Source organism: Mirounga angustirostris, unplaced genomic scaffold (assembly GCF_029215605.1).
Source record: "Mirounga angustirostris isolate CCGP_5_RB_7025 unplaced genomic scaffold, mMirAng1.0.hap1 SCAF_7, whole genome shotgun sequence".
In the NCBI taxonomy this organism is placed as follows: Eukaryota; Metazoa; Chordata; class Mammalia; order Carnivora; family Phocidae; genus Mirounga; species Mirounga angustirostris.
This window is the reverse complement of record NW_026991715.1, coordinates 134,450,382-134,471,498: the sequence shown is the minus strand read 5'-3', so window position 1 is coordinate 134,471,498 and position 21,117 is coordinate 134,450,382.

Below are 21,117 nucleotides of genomic sequence, written 5' to 3'. Positions count from 1 at the left end.
TCCTATTACTGTCAGCTCTAACAACCTAGAATCCATTCTACCTCTGCATTTCAGGCCTAAGCATAATAAAGACTCTTCTCTTCTTCCTTCTCCCTCTTCGTCCACCTCATTAGTCTTAATCCTATATTTTCTTAACATTCCCACATCTTGGGAATGTCAAACTGTCTTCAATCATTCCTTTCTTTTTAATGTTTCAAGTTTTTTATTTAAATTCTAGTTAGTTAACATATAGTGTAATATAGGTTTCAGGAGTAGAATTTAGTGATTCATCACTTACATATAACATTCAGTGCCCATCACAAGTGCCCTTAATACCCATCACACAGTTGGCCCATTCCCCACACACACTTCTTCTCCAGCAACCCTCAGTTTGTTCTCTATAGTTAAGAGTCTCTTTTATGGTTTGCCTCCCTCTCTCTTTTTTTTCTTCTATTTAAAATATGCCATCTAGTTCTTGCTAGGTTGCTGACATTTTCAACTTATCTGTTATTAGAAACACTTAGGTTCAGGTTATATAAGACTGTGTTAGCATCTAGGGTTGCCTTAGGACAGTCAGAAATTTGGAAGTAAGTAAATACTACTTTGAAATAATGATTAATGTCTGATATACATTAAGTATATTTTAAAAAGATTAAAGAACCAAATGCATTTTGAACATATTAATGATATCATATAATGGTTATTAATCATATTCATTTAAAAATTAAAGTAAAATAACAAGATTCAAGTAAAGAAATGTGTGTGTATTGGTCTTAGAACCACAGCTGAATTAATAATAACAGATTTGCCAAAAAGAAAAAGACAACCCCTCAGATATTATTTCCTTATGTTTCCATTCTGAAGTCAGTGTAACCCAGTTCCACTACACCAGTCAGCTGCAAAGCTCCTCTCGACTATAAACAGCAATCATACAGCTGAGTTGTGCAAGCCTCTTCTATCCCCATCCTCCCATTTTTGTTATTTTTCATGGTTCAGGATTTCCATTTCCACTTCTACACTTTCTTTCAACACAATATAATCTATGTTTCTTCTACATATCTGAACATTATTTCTTAGCCTATTTCAATGGATTATATTCCTTTTACTCTTGGAAGTTCTACAGGTGTTCTTTTGTGAAGCATTATAGTGTCTGTTTCTTCTCTTTCTCCTGCTTTACGATCTCCTCTTTTATATACTGTCCCTGACTAATCCATTTGGGTGAATATTTCTCAAGCTGAACTATGTTTACCCCAGTGATCTATGGTGAAATCCACAGGATATACAAAATTAAGAGTTTCCTAGGGCTGCTGTAACACAGTACCAAAAACTGGGTGACTTAAAATAACAGGAATACACTGTATCGTAGTTGTGGAGAACAGAAGCCCCAAAGCAAGGTGTCGGTAGACCCACATACTCTCCCTATGGCTTCCGGGGAGTATACTTCCTTACTTTTTCTAGCTTCTGGAATTCCTTGGCTTGTAGAAACATTGCTCCAGTTACATGACCATTTTCTTCCTGTGTGTCATCACACTGTCTTCTCTCTTTGCATGTCTGTCTCAGTGTCCAAATTCCCCATTTTTTAAGACACCAGTCACGTTGGATTAGGATGTATCCTAATGACCTCATTTTAACTTGATTACCTCTGTAAAGGCCCTACTTCCAAATAAGGTCACTTTCTGAGTTAGAACTTCAATTTATCTTTTTTGGGGGACATAATTCAGTTCATAATATAAAGCTAAAGTGCAAACATGACATCTTTTCTTGAAGATTTTGGGGTCTGGGCAATTGGGTTGAGGGACTGGTGTGGTTTCAATTGTTTAAGCAGATTTGTCATATCCATGTAAATAAACAGAAACTTATTTTTTGCATGTAGGGGAGTTATGCTCTCACCTCCTATGAGTATAAGAAATAACATAGACAATGACTATGACTTCATTTCCTATGTTTTGCTTTTTGAAATGAATTTTGCCTATAATGACAATCATTTCATGATTCAACTGCCTAATTTATATTTGAGAAGCTGATCTAAAGTTTATCTGGGCTTTTGGAGATAATTTTATATTTCCAAATTATTGCAGATACAACTAATAATTACAATATAATTTAGAGTAAATAACTTTTAGGTCATGATAGCATATTAAAGATCCTTTTATAGCAATTCTATTTTTTTACATCAACTAATAGAACAGATGCTTCAAAATGTGCCTTTGCTTCTGCAGATTATATGCCTTAATTTTACCACAGTGGGACTCATCACTGGCATTCTAATTCTATCTCAGAATTTACTATGTTTGCTTTGGTTTGCTGAGATTTAAATGACTACTATGTAATTATATAACAGCTACTACTTTAAAATAATTAGAAAAATGGAAGCAGTTTTACTGCAAAATTCTTCACTGTGAATTACCTAGGTACTTAGGCAGGGAGACAAATACATATAGCCTTCCTGGGAAGCAGATGACTTATCACACTTTGGGGTATGTAGACCCAGAAGCATGCCAAACAGTACTCTTGAGTTAATGTGGTTTCCTAAATTTTCCTCTTAGCAGGAAGTTGGGAAGGCAGATGCCAGAATTCCCTTGTTGTTTAGATACTTTTAGTCCAATATGAATATTTAGGATGTTGAGAAATAAATATTAATACAACTCCTGGCAAATCTGTTTTTTAGAATATTTTTATCTTTAGGGGCACCTGGGTGGCTCAGATGGTTAAGCGTCTGCCTTTGGCTCGGGTCATAATCCCAGGATCCTGGGATCAAGCCCCACATTGGGCTCCTGGCTCAGCGGGGAGCCTGCTTCTTCCTCTCTGTCTCTCCCCCTGCTCATGCTCTCTCTCTGTATCTCTCTGTCTCAAATGAATAAATGAAATCTTTAAAAAATATTTTTATCTTTACTTCTTAAAACACTAAGATAATTATACAAAGGATTGCAATGGTTAAACAATTTATATATATTTCCTTTCCTGAAAGTTTTAAAATATGGTTTTCTGAGATGATTTAAGTATTTATTGTTAATGGGAAAAGAGAGAAAGTAGATGACTTCTCAAGTTAATTTCCAGAAAAATAATTTCCTGATACATGGTAGTGCTATATTTTTAGTTACCTAACTTATAAACACATTTTCAAAAATATATGTATTTTTGAAAGTAAGAGCAAAATAAGCCTCTACTCCATGGTCTAATTTTAAATTAAAATTTGGTCAAAATAATTTTGATTATATTTTTTCTAAGTGTATTTAGTAATAGTATATAAGAATGGCACAAATAAAAAATATGTAAGCATACTGGGCAATTTCAGACACATGGAGAGCAGGGAAACAAACCATGCATTTAAAATATTCAGAATTCTTTGCTGTGTTCATTCATCTGAGTAGCCACAGCCCTTGAACTCTAATGATGAGCAGGTGACCAACTACCAGGAATACTAATCTTTAATCAACCCCTATTTGAAGCATGAAATTCTCACTCCAGGAAAGTGATTAGTTAATTTAATGGGAATAGGATTGTCAAATGGGAAATACATATAGAAGTATAATTTAGAATGTTGCTGTTACAACTCTTGCAATTTAAAGAGTCAAATGTCTCTTTATCTGGAACTTACAAAATTATTTTCCAATAAAATAATTCCAAGCAGATCAAACAGAAAATGTTTCTTGTGGTACTCTTTATAGAAGCAAAACAATCCTGACTCAATTGTCCTAATGTTTTTTTTTATAATTTTAAACCAATATTTTAAGACATTTGATAAATATTCCCTTCTAAATAATGAAATGAAACAAAGGTAAGTAGAATACCATTCAGTATATGATCTAATAATGAACATATGGTGATTACCAGAATAATCCAAATACCAGTAAAAGATTCACATTTATTATGACCAATATAAAATTGTCCCTAGAAAAAATACTTTACAGTATTTATTCAAAAATTTGTTTTAGTGTCAAACATAAATGAATAATTAGGTCTGTAAATTAGCACCTGGGAATTAAATCAGTTGCTTCTTGTCTTCACAGATTTTATAGTCTTGGAAATCCATACTATCTCATTTGATCCTAATTTACTAAGATTTCCATACATTTTACCCTACTATATTCCAGAAAAAAAATATTTTATTTCCCTGAATGAAAGAAATGGTACTACTTCATATAAAAATTTACTATAAAGTATTCAAGCTATAAGCAACTATCCCTGAGACGAGGCCATTTTCTCTTCTAGAAAAAAATATGATACATAATTAATGTTACAAATTTGGGGACTTAATATTTTGACATTTAAATCTGGAGAAATTTTTAAACTGTGATGAAAACTATGTAATTAATCTGGTTAAGGTAAATACAGAGATGTTTAAACAATGCACATTATTTATATCCTTCCAAATCTTTAATTTCATGAAATTACTCTTTTTAATTGTAGAAAATGATGCACTTGTAACAGTTTATTGCTCTTGTTTCAATTATTGATTTTTGCTAGTTAATAAAATTTTAAGGTGCTATTTCTTTTTTATTTCATTCCTTTTTCTTAACATGATTTATTATGTTTTTAGGTGTAAAAACGTTATATGACAGAATTATATTTAGACAAGACTTGTATTAAAATATTAAAGTGATATACTGAGTGTTTCTGTGAATCTTTCCAACTTGTTGCCATTAATTATACTTCACGAACACCAAATACTGACATTTTCAACTCATATTTTAAAGGCAATTGATTATCTATGGAAATTTTCAGAGGATTTGATGCTATAAGAAAAAAAAAAGAATAACTAGCTCCAGTACCAATTTTAAAATTAATGGCAACACCTTATACTGTTGAGAAACAAACAGGAAATCATTGGCAAAGAAAGGTTTATAATAGTGACCTTAAAATTAGAAATGAGTCATGTTCCTGTAACTATGTGTTCAAGAAGTAAATAACATATTTTGCTTATTTTGCTTTATAAATCACATTCAACTAATCAACCTATGTAGCCTTATAATATTCAAATACAAATTATGTTACTGGCATTCAGCATGTTAACATTACAACTATTGAGTCGCTTGCATTGTGTGTATCTGGTTAAAATTTAAAACTAACATTTCACTTGATAGGGGTAACATGTAAAATGTGACTAAGCTAATCAAGTTGTGGTTTTACATTTTTTTTGCATCATATATATTCATTTATATAGTATATTATATATTTATTTTAATATTCACTTCTAGTATTGAAGAATTCTTTTACCTTTACTTGAGTGGTTGTGTGTGTGTACGTTTGTGTGTGTGAAAGAAAGGTTCACATACACATATGTGAACATTTGTATGCTAAATAAAAGACTGAATAATATAATCAAACTGAAAAGAAGTTGGAGCTTCTTGAACGGGTAGATTATTTTAAAAGTGTGTAAAAAGTGACCAAGGAACAAAGGTCTTATGAATATATAACTGAGGAGAATCTGCTGTGGAATGCTGAGATTGTGCTCTATTGTCTTCCAAACTGGAGCTAAAGAAATCTATAAATCTTTCAAACTTACGAGAAAGGAAAAAAAAAAAAAGGGCATTATGTACCAAGCTTTTAAAGACTTGGGAATCGGGGCGCCTGGGTGGCTCAGTTGATTGAGCGACTGCCTTCGGCTCAGGTCGTGATCCTGGAGTCCTGGGATCGAGTCCCGCATCGGGCTCCCTGCTCGGCAGGGAGTCTGCTTCTCCCTCTGACCCTCCCCACTCTCATGTGCTCTCTCTCATTCTCTCTCTCTCAAATAAATAAATAAAATATTTTTAAAAAAAGACTTGGGAATCAATAAATATTCCTCCTGAAAATTCTGTGATTTTTCAAATCTGTAAAACAAACAAACAAACAAACAACAACAACAAAAAGAAAAGAGAAAGGAAAAATAAAAGGTCAATAAATATTTCTCAAAATATCAACTTGGAAAAGTTGGCAATCCTAGAGAAGAAGGTACCCATCAGCTGGCTTCTCCTGACAATCATGGCTCTGGGGAAGCCATAAGAGAGGCCCTTGCTTAGTATTAATACAAAAAGATAGATTGATAGATTATAGATAGACAATAAAGCAAAACAAAAAAACCTTAAGAGATATCTGAGGAGATAGAAAATGGCTGTGTTCCAATGTGGATGAAATTATCATAAAGAATGACTGTGTGCTGTGACCACAGACAGGGGATCAATCATGGTATAGTCTGATAGCTGTGCTCTTTTGCATCAGCCTCTCTAACCCTAGAAGATCACAATCTCAAGGCCAGAAAGAAGCCAAGAGAAAACTGAGACATAACACCAAGGCACTGCATGAGAACAGCCAGGGTGAGACATTAGTAGTGTGATAGAACAGGTGGGCTATGAAACTCTTGAAAATTATCTATTGGGGAAAATCCTGATGGACTAAATGTGTCTACCGTAGCCCTTGTAAGACTTTAGCCCCCAACTGTTCTTATCACCCCTCTTACTAAACATTCAAATTAACTCCAGGAGCCCAGTCTTGCTGACCCTACATCCTTTTCTATAATTATCACAACCTAAAACTATCCATGCCTTCCAAGAAATTGAACAATGAACAATTCTTGCCACAATATTGTTTGACCAGCCTCCTTCCTTAAGTGTAATTTTTTTATGGAGAATCTGAGAACACACGAAGTTAGAGATAAATGTAGTGGTTGAGACCGGATCAAGAAGACAGAGGCTCTCTCCCTAAATTGTACCCTAAAGACACATATAAGAGTATAATATATGGCCTGGAATTTTCCTCACTCCCCACTGAGACACAACCAGTTTATATATAAGTACACAGAGAACAGTTTATAGGATTGCTAAGAATATAGCATGAAATAAAGAGAAACTAAAATTATAGTTGTTGAAGGAGCAGCAGTTACTCAAATTTGCCAGGAGAGAGGAATGCTTGATGCTTTTGTTTGCACAATGAACTAGTTTTGTCTGTACTTGGTGAAGATTATGATGCAGTCTTGTTTTCAATCTCCCTTCATCATGGTCCCAGAATGATTTTGTCTGATGTTGGTGTCCTATGAAAATAATTTTTCTCAACAGCAGGATACCACATGTGGCTGGGAATGCAAGGCTGGCTCCCTGAAACACCAAGTCCTAGACATTACTGTCAGGGGAGCTCCTATATCAGAGGCTATTATTCTCTTGCTCAAAATATATCTTCTTAACATCAGATACACAAAATACAGCATTAATATCCTTTTTTCCAACCAAATTAAAAAAAAAAAAAGCTCATGAATTATTTTCCAAATAAGCCAGATAATTTATCTATTGATGAGAAAGCAGTCTATATACAAAAATGATGTCAAACTACATCATACTTAAAGGGTCTACCCAACAAGAAGATCTAACAATTTTAAGTATCTATGACCCTAATATGGGAGCAGCCAATTATATAAGCCAATTAATAACAAAATCAAAGAAATACATCAACAACAATACAATAATAGTAGGGGACATTAACACTGCCCTCACAAAAATGGACAGATCATCTAAGCAAAAGATCAACAAGGAAATAAAGGCTTTAAATGACACACTGGACCAGATGGACTTCATGGATATATTCAGAATATTACATCCCCAAGCAACGGAATACACATTCTTCTCTAGTGCACATGGAACATTCTCCAGAATAGAACACATCCTGGCTCACAAACCAGGTCTCAACTGGTACCAAAAGATTGGGATCATTCCCTGCATATTTTCAGACAAAAATGCTTTGAAACTAGAACTCAATCACAAGAGGAAAGTTGGAAAGAACTCAAAAACATGGAGGGTAAAGAGCATCTTACTAAAGAATAAATGGGTCAACCAGGAAATTAAAGAAAAATTTAAAAAATTCACGGAAACAAATGAAAATGAAAACACATCTGTTCAAAATCTTTGGGATGCAGCAAAGGTGGTCCTAAGAGGAAAGGATATATCAATACAAGCCTTTCTCAAGAAACAAGAAAGTTCTCAAATACACAATCTAACCCTACACCTAAAGGAGCTGGAGAAAGAACAGCAAAAAAAGCCTAAACCCAGCAGAAGAAGAGAAATAATAAAGATCAGAACCGAAATCAATGGAATAGAAACCAAAAGAACAGTAGAACAGATCAACGAAACTAGGAGCTGGTTCTTTGAAAGAATTAATAAGATTGATAAATCCCTGGCCAGACGTATCAAAAAGAAAAAAGAAAGGACCCAAATAAATAAAATCATGAATGAAAGAGGAGAGATCACAACCAACACCAAAGAAATACAAACAATTATAAGAGCATATTATGGGCAACTACATGCCAGCAAATTAGATAATCTGGAAGAAATGGATGCATTCCTAGAGGCATATAAACTACCAAAACTGAATCAGGAAAAAATAGAAAACCTGAACAGACCCATAACCACTAAAGAAATTGAAGCAGTAATCTAAAAATCTCCCAAAAAACAAGAACCCAGGGTCAAATGGCTTCCCAGGGGAATTCTACCAGACATTTAAAGAAGAATTAATAATTATTCTTCTGAAACTGTTCCAAAAAATAGAAATGGAAGGAAAACTTCCAAACTTGTTTTATGAGGCCACCATTACCTTGATCCCAAAACCAAAGACCCCATTAAAAAGGAGAATTACAGACCAATATCCTTGATGAACATGGATGCAAAAATTCTCACCAAAATACTAGCTAATAGGATCCAACAGTACATTAAAAGGATTATTCACCACGACTATGTGGGATTTATCCCTGGGCTACAAGGTTGGTTCAACATCCTCAAATCAATCAATGTGATACAATACATTAATAAAAGAAAGAACAAGAACCACATGATCCTCTCAATAGATGCAGGATAAGCATTTGACAAAGGACAGCATCTTTTCTTGATTAAAACTCTTCACAGTGTAGGGATAGAGGGTACATACTTCAATCTCTTAAAAGCGATCTATAAAAAACCCACAGTGAATATCATTCTCAATGGGGAAAAACAGAGCTTTCCCCCTAATGTCAGGAACACGACAGGGATACCCACGATCACCACTTCTGTTCCACATAGTACTAGAAGTCCTAGCCTCAGCAATCATAAAACAAAAAGAAATAAAAGGCATCCAAATCGAAAGAAGAAGTGAAACTCTCACATTTTGCAGATGATATGATACTTTATGTGGAAAACCCAAAAGACTCCACCCCAAAACTGCTAGAATTCATACAAGAATTCAGTAAAGTGGCAGTATATAAAGTCAATGTACAGAAATCAGTTTCATTCCTATACACCAAGATAGAAGAAAGAAATTAAGGAGTCAATCCCATTTACAACTGCACACAAAACCATAAAATACCTAGGAATAAATCTAAACAAAGAGGCAAAGAATCAGTACTCAGAAAACTATAGAACACTCATGAAAGAAATTGAGGAAGACACAAAGAAATGGAAAAATGTTCCATGCTCATGGATTGGAAGAACAAATATTGTGAAAATGTCTATGTTACCTAGAGCAATCTACACATTTAATGCAATCCCTATCAAAATACCATCAGCTTTTTTCAAAGAAATGGAACAAATAATCCTAAAATTTGTATGGAACCAGAAAAGACCCCAAATAGCCAGAGGAATGTTGAAAAAGAAAAGCAAAGCTGGTGGCACCACAATTCCAGACTTCAAGCTCTATTACAAAGCTGTAATCATCAAGACAGTATGGTACTGGCACAAAACCAGACACATAGATCAATGGAACAGAATAGAGAGCCCAGAAATGGACCCTCAACTCTACAGTCAACTAACCTTTGACAAAGCAGGAAAGAATGCTCAATGGAAAAAAGACAGTCCCTTCAACAAATGGTGTTGGGAAAATTGGACAGCCACATGCAGAAGAATGAAACTGGACCATTTCCTTACACCACACACAAAAATAGACTCAAAATGGATGAAAGACCTCAATGTGAGACAGGAATCCATCAAAGCCCTTGAGGAGAACACAGGCAGCATCCTCTTCGACCTCAGCCAAAGCAAATTCTTCCTGGAAACATTGCCAAAGGCAAGGGAGAAAGGGCAAAAATGAACTATTGGGACTTCATCAAGATAAAAGCCTTTTGCACAGTAAAGGAAACAGTCAACAAAACCAAAAGACAACTGACAGAATGGGCGAAGATATTTGCAAATGACACATCAGTTAAAGGGCTGGTATCCAAAATCTATAAAGAACTTATCAAACTCAACACCCAAAGGACAAATAATCCAATCAAGAAATGGGCAGAAGACATGAACAGACATTTCTGCAAAGAAGACATCCAAATGGCCAACAGACACATGAAAAAGTGTTGAATATTACTTGGCATCAAGGAAATCCAAATCAAAACCTCAATGAGATACCACCTCACACCAGTCAGAATGGCTAAAATTAACAAGTCAGGAAATGACAGATGTTGGCAGGGATGCAGAGAAAGGGGAACCCTCCTACTCTGTTGGTGGGAATGCAAGCTGGTGCAGCCACTCTGGAAAACAGTATGGAGATTCCTCAAAAAGTTGAAAATAGAGTTACCCTACAACCTAGCAATTGCTCTACTGGGTATTTGCCCCAAAGATACAAATGAGGTGATCCGAAGGGGCACATGCACCCCGATGTTTATAGCAGCAATGTCTACAATAGCCAAACTATGGAAAAAGCCTAGCTGTCCATCAACAGATGAATGGATAAAGAAGATGCAGTATATATATATATATATATATATATATATATATATATATATATATATATATATATATATATACAATGGAATATTATGCAGCCATCAAAAATGAAATCTTGCCATTTGCAACGGCATGGATGGAACTAGAGGGTATTATGCTAAGCAAAATCAGTCAATCAGAGAAAGACAAGTATCATATGATCTCACTGATATGAGGAATTTGAGAAACAAGACAGAGGATCATAGGGGAAGGGAGGGAAAAATGAAACAGGACAAAACCAGAGAGGGTTTCTTAAACCTTAAGAGACTTTTAATCTCTGGAAACAAACTGAGGGTTGTTGGAGTGGAGGGGGGTGGGAGTGATAGGGTGGCTGGGTGATGGACACTGGAGAGGTTGTGTGCTATGATGAGCACTGTGAATTGTGTAAGACTGATGAATCATAGACCTGTACCCCAGAAACAAATAATAAATGTTAATAAAATAAATAAATAAAGAGTTCTTTTGGAAAAAAAATGATGTTAGAATATGTATTTTTATGTGAGTTTAGACTTATGTAGTATTTCACTTAATAGTCTAAATTAAATAGGGGAAAGACAGTCTTATTTTCTTTAATCATGTTTAGTCAAACCTCCACCACCTGGCTCTCCTAATGCTGTTTCTTATACTGATTTCCTTTTTCCTGCATTATTGTAGTTTTCATGATGTTCTCCACCTCTAACATCACTCAGCTTGTGAGGAGTGGTCATTATATTTTCAAAAAGAAACCCTCTGATCAAATTATATTCACCTTTATAATTATAAACTATAATTAATAATTAAAAACTAATTTCTCATGCCTTATAAATGGATTGTAAGTTGACATCCCCTTCCACTATCTGATGTCATAGAGATCCCTCTTCCTAAATTCCTAAACCTTTCATGCACAAACATGAAAGGGATTCTCAAACATGCACCAAATTTCTAATCTCTAAACTGCTATTTCTTTTCTCTTCTCTGACCATTCCCCACTCATATTTTTTCTCCCTATCATTATTTTATCTACCAGTCCAAATCCAGCACAAATTTCATGTTTTATAGTGTTAAAGTTGTCTCACAGTTTGTCTGTCAATTGATATAGCAGTTAGTGTCCCGATAGGATATCACATTATGCTGTTCAGTACAGAACACCTTTGTGCCTCTCTTATTTCTCAACTGCATTGTATGTTTACTTTAGGCAAGTACTAGTCATCATTCAAATCCTCAATATAAAGTCTCTAGTAATGTCTAGACACATTCCTTCATTTTCTCAAATTCTCAAAAAAAATAATTCTTGAATGGAAAGTTGAACTGTATTCTGTATTAATATGTAAATTGCTAAAGACTATATATTTCCATTTTGACACAGTTTTCTCTCTTTCAATTTAAGATAGCTTCTCTAAAATCTTATTTTTTTCTTCATTTCACCCAAACCCCACCCAAACCCCACCCACCTCCCCCTTGGCAATCACCAGTTTGTTCTCTGTATTTAAGAGTCTGATTTTTGTCTCCTTTTTCCTTTGTTTATTTCCTTTGTTTCTTAAATTCCACATACAAGTGAAATCATATGTTATCTTTCTTTCTCTGTCTGACTTATTTCACTTAGCATTATACTCTCTAGCTATATCCACATTGTTGCAAATGGCAAGATCTCATTCATTTTTATGGCGGAGTAATATTCCATTGTATATATGCCACATCTTCTTTATCCATTCACCTATCAATGGACACTTGAGTTGCTTCTATATCTTTGCTACTGTAAATAATTCTGCAATAAACAATAGGGGTGCATATATCTTTTCAGATTAGTGTTTTCATTTTCTTTGGATAAATACCCAGTAGTGGAATTACTGGATCATATGGTAATTCTATTTTTAATTTTTTGAGGACCCTCCATACTGATTTTCACAGTGGCTGCACCAATTTACACTCCCACTAACAGTGCACGAGGGTTCCTTTTTCTCCATATCCTTACCAACACTTGTTATTTCTTGTCTTTTTGATCCAAGCCATTCCGACAAGTGTAAGATGATATTACATTGTGGTTTTGATTTGCATTTCCTTGGTGATTAGTGATGTTGAGCATCTTTTCATGTGTCTGTTGGCCATCTGTATGTCATCTTTGGGAAAATGTCTGTTCAGGTCCTCTGCCTATTTTTTTAATTGGATTATTGGGAGGGTTGGTGTAAAATATTTTCTTTTTATATGTATGTTAATACATATTGGTATGCCATGTCTAAGACAAAGAAATTTGAAAGTTGCTATTAGCAGAAGCTTGTCCAACTTTTAATTAGTATTTCCTAGTTACTGATAGAAATGCTAAACAGCTAACAATTTGTGGAAAAGATTATCAATAACAATGTTAGTTTCTCTTACCATGATCTAACACTTTCAATTTTGGAAAACTAAAGAGTAAATTAACTTTACAAAAAAATTAAAAATACTGTTTAGAAACTAGAGACAGTCAAATAACATTTTAGGGATAATATACATGTATTTTATATAGTGTAAGGATATTATACCTATTTGTGTATATATATATACAAATGAATATAATGATCATAGATGTATTCTAGGGGAAATAAACATACAAACCTCAATAATATAGGAGGTATGGGATGTAAGATATAAGGTAGACTGGAGGGTGCCTGGGTGGCTCAGTCAGTTAAGCATCTCCCTTTGGCTCAGGTCATGATCCCAGGGTCCTGGGACCGAATCCCACATCGGGCCTTCTGCTCAGCAGGAAGCCTGCTTCTCCCTCTGTCCCTCCCCCCACTCATTCTCTCTCTCTCAAATAAAGCATAAATAAAATCTTTAAAAAAATAAGGTAGACTGGAACAGCACAGATAGTCATAAATGGTGCAGAGGAAATGTTGTAATAACCTGACTGGTAACGGAGTAGGAGTAACACCCTAGAAAAGAGGACTGGAGACTTGTCAAATTCTAGTCAGAGAGGAGTATCAATATGAGAGGAACACACAGAGAAAAGTCCAAAAGAGAGTACTGGATAACTACACATTTAAGTTGAATTGTGTGAACTGTCAACAATCAGTTTAAAAAAAAAAAAAAAAAAAAAACATAGCTTATATTCAAAGAAGAAAAAATTAATAATTTTAAAATAACTCTAGTTGACCCTTGACTAATGCACGGGTTAAGGACACTGACCTCCATCCACCACACAGTCAAAAATCGGTGTATAAATTTTGGCTATCTCAAAATTTAACTACTAATAGCCTACTCTTTTTTTTTTAATTTTATTATGTTATGTAGGTCACCATACAATACATCATTAATTTTTGTTGTAGTGATCCACGATCCATTGTTTTCGTATAACACCCAGTGCTCCATGCAGTACGTGCCCTCCTTAATATCCATCACTGGGCTAACCAATCCCCCCTCCCCCCTCCCCTCTAAAACCCTGTTTGTTTCTCAGGTCCATAGTCACTCATGGTTCATCTCTCCCTCCAATTCCCCCTGCCCATTTTTCCCTTCCTTCTCCTAATGTCCTCCATTCTATTCCTTATGTTCCACAAATAAGTGAAAACATACGATAACTGACTTTCTCTGCTTGACTTATTTCACTTAGCATAATCTCCTCCAGTCCCATCCATGCTGATGTAAAAGTTGGGTATTCATCTTTTCTGATGGCTGAGTAATATTCCATTGTATATATGGACCACATCTTTATCCATTTATCTGTTGAAGGGCATCTTGGCTCTTTCCACAGTTTGGCTATTGCAGACATTGCTGCTATGAACATTGGGGCACATATGGCCCTTCTTTTCACTACATCTGTGTCTTTGGGGTAAATACCCAGTAGTGCAATTGCTGGGTCATAGGGTAGCTCTATTTTTAAATTTTTGAGGAACCTCCACACTGTTTTCCAAAGTGGCTGTACCAATTTGCATTCCCACCAACAGTGTAAGAGGGTTCCCTTTCTCCACAACCTCTCCAACATTTGTCGTTTCTTTCCCTGTCCATTTTTGCCATTCTAACTGGTGTAAGGTGGGATCTCAGTGTGGTTTTGATTTGGATTTCCCTGATGGCTAATGATGATGAACATTTTTTCATGTGTCTGTTAGCCATTTGTATGTCTTCTTCAGAGAAGTGTCTGTTCATCTCTTCTGCCCACTTTTTGACTTGATTATTTGTTTTTTGGGTGTTGAGTTTGAGAAGTTCTTTATAGATTTTGGATACCAGCCCTTTATCTGTAGTGTCATTTGCAAATATCTTCTCCCATTCTGTGGGTTGCCTCTTTGTTCTGTTGACTGTTTCCTTTGTTGTGCAGAAGGTTTTTATCTTGATGAAGTCCCAAAAGTTCATTTTTGCTTTTGTTTCACTAGCTTTTGGAGGTGTAGCTTGAAAGAAGTTGCTGTGGCCGATCTCAAAGAGGTTACTGCCTATGTTCTCCTCTAGGATTTGGATGGATTCCTGTCTCACATTGAGGTCTTTCATCCACTTTGAGTTTATCTTTGTGAATAGTGTTAGAGAAGGGTCGAGTTTCATTCTTCTGCATGTGGCTGTCCAATTTTCCCAGCAACATTTATTGAAGAGACTGTCTTTTTTCCATTGCATGTTTTTTCCTGCTTTGTCAAAGATTATTTGACCATAGAGTTGAGGGTCCATATCTGGGTTCTCTATTCTGTTCCATTGGTCTGTATGTCTGTTTTTGTGCCAGTACCATGCTGTCTTGGTGATCACTGCTTTGTAATATAGCTTGAAATCGGGCAATGTGATGCCCCCAGTTTTGTTTTTCTTTTTCAACATCTCCTTGGCGATTCGGGGTCTTTTCTGATTCCATACAAATTTTAGGATTGTTTGTTCCAGCACTTTGAAAAATGTCATTGGAATTTTGATTGGGATGGCATTGAAGGTATAGGTTGCTCTGGGTAGCATAGACATTTTAACAATGTTATTCTTCTGATCCATGAGCATGGAATATTTTTCCATCTTTTTGTGTCTTCTTCAATTTCTTTTATGAGTGTTTTGTAGTTCCTAGAGTATAGATCCTCTACCTCTTTGGTTAGGTTTATTCCAAGGTATCTTATTGTTTTTGGTGCTATTGTAAATGGAATCGTTTCTTTAATTTCTCTTTCTACAGTTGCGTGGTTAGTGTATAAGAAAACAACTGATTTCTGTGCATTGATTTTGTATCCTGCCACATTACTGAATTGCTGGATGAGGTCTAGTAATTTGAGGGTGGAGTCTTTTGGGTTTTCCACATAAAGTATCATGTTGTCTGCAAAAAGAGAGAGTTTGACTTCTTCTTTGCCAATTTGAATACCTTTTATTTCTTTTTGTTGTCTGATTGCTGTTGCTGGGACTTCTAGTACTATGTTGAACAACAGTGGTGAGAGTGGGCCCCCTTGACGTGTTCCTGATCTTAAGGGAAAGGCTCTCAGCTTTTCCCCATTAAGGATGATATTTGCTGTGGGTTTTTCATAGATGGATTTTATGAGCTTGAGGAATGTTCCCTCTATTCCTATACTCTGGAGAGTTTTAATCAGGAAAGGATGTTGTATTTTGTCAAATGCTTTTTCTGCATCAATTGAGAGGACCATATGGTTATTCTCCCTCCTCTTATTAATGTGTTCTATCATATTAATTGATTTGCGAATGTTGAACCACCCTTGCATCCCGGGGATAAATCCCACTTGGTCATGGTGGATGATCCTTTTAATGTATTGTTGGATCCTATTAGCTAGGATTTTGTTGAGGATTTTGGAATCCACATTCATCAGGGATATTGATCTGAAATTCTCCTTTTTGATGGGGTCTTTGCCTGGTTTGGGGATTAAGGTAATGCTGGTCTCATATAATGAGTCTGGACGTTTTCCTTCTGTTTCTATTTTTTGAAACAGCTTCAGTAAAATAGGTACTATTTCTTCTTTGAATGTTTGGTAGAATTCCCCAGGGAATCCATCAGGCACTGGACTCTTGTTTTTTGGGAGGTTTTTGATCACTGCTTCAATCTCGTTACTGGTTATTGGCCTATTCAGGTTGTCGATTTCTTCCTGTTTCAGTCTTGGCATCTTATAGGTTTCCAGGAAGGCCTCCATTTCATCCAGATTGCTCAGTTTATTGGCATATAGTTGTTGATAATAATTTGTAATAATTGTTTCTATTTCCTTGGTGTTAGTCGCGATCTCTCCACTTTCATTCATAATTTTATTAATTTGGGTCCTTTCTCTCTTCTTTTGGATAAGTCTGGCCAGTGGTTTATCAATCTTATTAATTCCTTCAAAGAACCAACTTCTAGTTTCATTGATCTGATCTACTTACTGTGTTTCTGGTTTCTAATTCATTGATTTCTGCTCTAATTTTAATTATTTCTCTTCTAATGCGTGGCTTAGGCATCGTTTGTTGCTTTTTCTCTAGTTCTTTAAGGTGTAGAGTTAGTCGGTGAATTCGGGATTTTTCTATTTTTTTGAGTGAGGCTTGGATGGCTCTGTATTTCCCCCTTAGGACCGCCTTTGCAGTACCCCATAGGTTTTGGACTGATGTGTTTTCGTTCTCATTGATTTCCATGAATTGTTTAAGTTCTTCTTTGATTTCCTGGTTGACCCAAACATTCTTGAGCAGAGTGGTCTTTAGCTTCCAAGTGTTTGAATTTCTGCCAATTTTTTTCTTGTGATTGAGTTCCAGTTTTAGAGCATTGTGGTCTGAGAATATGCAGGGAATAATCTCAATCTCCTGGTATCTGTTGAGACCTGATTTGTGACCCAGTATGTGGTCTATTCTGGAGAAAGTTCCATGTGCGCTCGAGAAGAATGAGCATTCTGTTGTCTTAGGGTGGAATGTTCTGTAAATATCTATGAGGTCCATCTGGTCCGATGTATCATTCAACAAGGATTTTCTGCTTAGATGATCTGTCCATTGCTGAGAGTGGAGTATTGAGGTCTCCTACAATTAACGTATTGTTATCAATATGACTCTTTATTTTGGTTAACAGTTGGCTTATGTAGATGGCTGCTCCCATGTTGGGGGCATAGATATTTACAATTGTTAGATCTTCTTGTTGGATAGACCCTTTAAGAATGATATAGTGTCCTTCTGTGTCTCTTATTACAGACTTTAGTTTAAAATCTAATTTGTCTGATATAAGAATTGCTACCCCAGCTTTCTTTTGAGGTCCGCTGGCATGGAAGATGGATCTCCATCCCTTCACTTTCAGTCTGGATGTCTCTTTAGGTTCAAAATGCATCTCTTGTAGGCAGCATATAGATGGGTCCTGTCTTTTTATCCAATCTGCAACCCTGTGCCGTTTTATGGGAGCATTTAGGCCATTCATGTTGAGAGTGATTATTGAAAGATATGAATTGTCATCATGTTGCCTGTGAAGATGTTGTTTTTATAGACTGTCCCTGTAATTTTCTGTTTGTAGATCACTCTTGGGGTCTTTCTCCTTTTATAGAACCCCCCTTAATATTTCTTGCAGGGCCGGCTTAGTGGTCACATATTCTTTCAACTTCTGCCGGTTGTGGAAGCTCTGCATCTCTCCATCCATTCTAAATGAAAGCCTTGCCGGATAAAGTATTCTTGGCTGCATGTTCTTCTCATTTAGTACCCTGAATATGTCTTGCCAGGCCTTTCTGGTTTGCCAGGTCTCTGTGGATAGGTCTGACGTTATTCTGATGTTCCTCCCTCTGTACATAAGGAATCTCTTCCCCCTAACTGCCCTTAAGATGGTTTCCTTGGTTCTAAGATTTGCAAGTTTTACTATTACATGCCGGGGTGTTGGCCTATTTTCCTTGATCTTAGGAGGGGTCCTCTCTGCCTCTAGGACTGGAATGTTTGTTTCATTCCCCAGATTAGGGAAGTTCTCAGCTACGATTTGCTCAAATACATCTTCTAGCCCTCTCTCTCTCTCCACTCCCTCCGGGATTCCAATTATTCTGACATTGGAACGCCTCATGGTGTCACTTATTTCTCTGATTCTATTTTCATAGATTCTGAATTGTTTTTCCCTGGCCTCCTCTTTTCCCTTTTTATCTATTATACTGTCTTCCAGATCGCTTATTCTCTCTTCTGTCTCAGTTACCCTAGCTGTTAGATTATCTAGATTGGATTGGATCTCATTGATAGCATTTTTAAGTTCTGCCAATTCACCTTTTATTTCTGCCCTTAGAGACTCTATGTTGCCATTAATTGATTTCCCATTCTAGCCATTGTCTTCACAACTGCTAGCCTGAATTCCATCTCCGACATCTTGGTTATATCTGCATCCATTTGTAAATCTGCAGTAAAAGTCACAGTCTCTGAGTCTTTCCTATTTTGGGGGGTTCTCCTCCTAGTCATTCTGTTGAGGGGTGGTTGAGGAAATGTACAGAGTCCAAATTATTGACCACAACCCAAGCAAGATGCACCTGTTTTACAGGGATCTTAGGGTTGCTGGCCTCTTGTACTCCCAGCCTGTCTTCTGGGGGAGGCGCCTGCCGCGCTGTTACTCAGGCAACCGTGTTTGGGCGGAGTTGCCCTGCGCCCCTGTGGCGGGGGATGGGCTCAGTGGGAATCAGTCTTTGGGGCTTTTTTTCTCTGGTGCTATTCCCTGGTGGCTTCCCACATCTCTTCCACGAGTCAGAGCAGAAGAGACCATTTCCAACCCCCTGCCTCAGAGCAGAGAGACCTCACTCTGTTCTTCAGTGAGCTCTCCAGGCCACACCATCTCCGTTTCTGTCCATGCTGCTATAAACTGCAGCGGCCTGGCTTGTGCGCCCCTCCACAGCGCTCCCAGTCCTGCCTCCAGGTCGGGGCTCGTCTCTGCCCTTTGTGCTTCTAAAACCACCAGCTGCTCCCAGTTCGCGCGCGACCCTGCCGCTTGGGGTTCTGTCCCAGGGACTGCAGTTCGCGTGCATGCGACTCCGCCCCTCAAGGTTTCCACCCCGGGGGTTGCAATTCACCAGGGGGACCCTGGCGCACCGGGTTTCCATCTCTGAGGCTGCAGTTCCTGTGCACGCGACCGTCGCTCCGGGTTTCTGTCCAGGGGGCTGCAGTTCGCGTGCACGTGACCCCGCAGGTCTGGTTTTCCACCCCGGGGGCAGCCCTAAAGTCCTTTTCCAACACTACCGGTCTGCGATTCTGTGCCCCGTCCCCAGCGCACGAGGCTGTTGCTCACTGGCGGTGTAGGGTCCCCATGGCCAGGCACCCTCCCGCTGCTGTTTATCCTCTGATATCTGCCCGCAGAATCATGGCTCCTCGCTTTGTACCTCAAAACCAACCACTTGTGATATTCTGTTTGTAGAGATCCAGATCTTCTTACATCTCAGGCCTGTTTCATGGGTGCTCACAGTGGTCTGGTAGATACCCAGCTCAATTCCGGGGACCAGTTGAAATAGGGTTCCCTACTCCTCCGCCATCTTTCTCCCCTCCCTAATAGCCTACTCTTGACTGGAAGCCTTACCAATAATATAAATGGTCGATTAACATGTTTTGTATGTTATATGTATTATATAGTGTATTCTTATAGTATAGTGAGATAGAGAGAAGAAAATGTTATCAAGAAAATCATAAGAAAGAAAATACATTTATGGTGCTGGACTGCAAAGAAGTCCACGTATAAGTGAACTCTCATAGTTAAAACTGTGCTGTTCAAGGATCAAGTGCATAGTGTTCAGGAAGAAAGTTAGAGATTGGAAGTCTATCAATCAACCTCACCATGAGTAAAAAGAAACAGTTCCTTTCCTAAATCACAATCGCACTAGGAAATGCAGAGGTTCAATTGCATTTTTCCCCCTTTATGCATAATCCCAGTATTGTTGCAGGGAATCTGGTCCCTGCTCTGTTTTCATCCATTTCATCTTGGGCCCAAAGATCTTACTCTATTCTCTTCCTCCTCACCTCCTTCCTTCCTTCCTTTCTTTACAAGTTCTGCTCGTCCAATAGTTGATGTCCTCAACTGACTTTGCATAGGTCTTCTCTGAGAAAAGTACTACTGTAGTCATAGCAGGCTTCTATAGGTTGTGGAAGGGTTTCACCATAAATAAAGCACAATTAAGTTGCTTTTTACATTTATGGAACAATTCCTTCATCTTAAGGGGTTCTGGAACATGTCTCCATGTGCTAGGATGGAAATAATTTTGAAACATTATATTATGCCTCCCTCATGTTCCCTTAGAGATAAAAGAACAAGTGACCAGGAGGAGTTTGTTTCCAGAGTCTCTCTTTGAGTTACCTGTATACAGTCGGTCTATGACATCCAAAGATTAGTACATACAAATCTATATAGTAACTGTGTGTTTGCCTCTATATTTCTCCCATGAAAATAAAGGCAAATTGCTCGATGGTCAGGACTGCCTTCTGTTCATAATTTAATGCCTAGTTTTCTAATTTCTATATAATTATTCAGCTTGATATCTTTTACCTTGTTAAAATACTTACACATTATCTTATTTTATTGTAGCTATTTACTCTATAGAAGATTTTCCTTATTACCTAAGAAATCATATATCTGAGTACATTATATAATAAAAACCAC